Genomic DNA, 1,638 nt, shown 5'->3' with positions numbered 1-1,638 from the left:
GTAACCTGAAGGTTCTGTATCCAGAAATAGTCCATACAAAAAGAAGAAAACCAAAATGTAGATCCTGTTCCTCTTTTTAAGACATTATCGGTCTGATCGTTCTTGGAAGGATGTTTACTCATACAAAAGATCATCCTGCAGTATTTAATCTGGACAGTGGGGAAAGCAATTTCCACTAAACCTATAAATCCTTCTACGTCAGATGGCAGGGATTTTCTAGCAGTGTTGAATTCACGTATTCTCAGAGAACAATTATTTTTTGTCCAAACAGGCTATTTTATTAATTGGTTTAAATTGAACCCTTTTCAAGTACCTGTGGGGTATGGCATCTATTTCTGCCTGGTTAACCAAAGTAGTGAAGTCAGGCAGGCAGGTGTCATTAGTCAGACTTTAATCATGTAACTTATCTGTGTAGCAGTGCTGTTTGTTACAGACATTGCAATAGATTGAAAAGTGATAATAAACATATATCAGTTTCCAGCAAAAACTCATTTCCATTTAGCTCTACAAAGTGTTTTGATCCTGTGTGTTTCTCCACATTGATACACAGTGGTACCGTGGCTGGAGTGGCCAGTGCTTTCAGGACTTGTGTCACGTACCTCGCTGCTCTGCTGAGCAGGGTGTTTGGGAAGTATCCTGGTGTGCAGAAGAAGGAGGGGAGGACACCATGGCAGAGATAGCTCTCCTGTGTGCACAAGGCTGTTTGGAGGGATGCTGCCAAATGAGAGCAGTACACAACAGAGCTGCGGCATCGCTTTGGGGCCTCGTGTGCTGGCTACAAAACCCCCATTGGTGCTAAAGAAAACAAAACAGCATAGGCAAAAATACATGGTGAAGCCAGGCAGGGGCACTGCTCACCCCTTTGGAGCTCACCCCTGCATTACCTACAGCTCCATATTTACTCTCCCTCTCCTCTGCGCCTCTCCCAGGAACTTACAGCTCTGATCCCACTTGTGCCTTACCATGGAGATATTGCCCTGTGCTCTGCAGACACCACCAGCCTTGTCCCATCCCTTTGCTAATAAGGTAACAGCCTGCTGCCCATGGATTTCTACTCTAGAACAGTGTGTCAAGTCACCTATCTCTTTTCATGAAAGCCCTTTCTAAAAACCCTGGGGAGCAGATTTCTACCTGGTCTAAGCTGCTGTAGCTTTATTGACTTCAGTGAGCATTTACTACGCTGCCTTGGGATCCACAGGAACAACACATTGAGAGCCACTGAAATCTCATTCCACCAACCAAGATTTGTCAGGAGGAATTAAGACAGGTATAGCTGATCTTGTCTTAGGACCAAAAGTTAGTCTACACTACTTCTCAGTGACACTGCCAGAACTATTTCTTCCTGACTCTTCCAGAGGAAAAAAGGTGGAAAGTTGGTGTATGACAATAAGAACAAATGCGAAAAGTTCAAATACCAAATACCCGGGGGGGCGGGGGGGGGATGAGGGGGGAAGGAGGAAACAAAATATATTATCAAATATTGTCCTCAGGTTTTGCTTAATCTTGAGCTTGAGTAGATGGACAGTTACTTTTGCCTGCATCTTCTACAAGAACTATAAGTTAGAGGAACGGCACTATTTTCATTCAGAAAACAGAAGTCCTCTGGATACCAAACAAGAAAAGAATGAATAATTTGCA

The sequence above is a fragment of the Nestor notabilis genome, unplaced genomic scaffold (assembly GCF_000696875.1).
Source record: "Nestor notabilis isolate BGI_N333 unplaced genomic scaffold, ASM69687v1 scaffold93, whole genome shotgun sequence".
In the NCBI taxonomy this organism is placed as follows: Eukaryota; Metazoa; Chordata; class Aves; order Psittaciformes; family Psittacidae; genus Nestor; species Nestor notabilis.
This window is presented reverse-complemented; position numbering follows the sequence as displayed.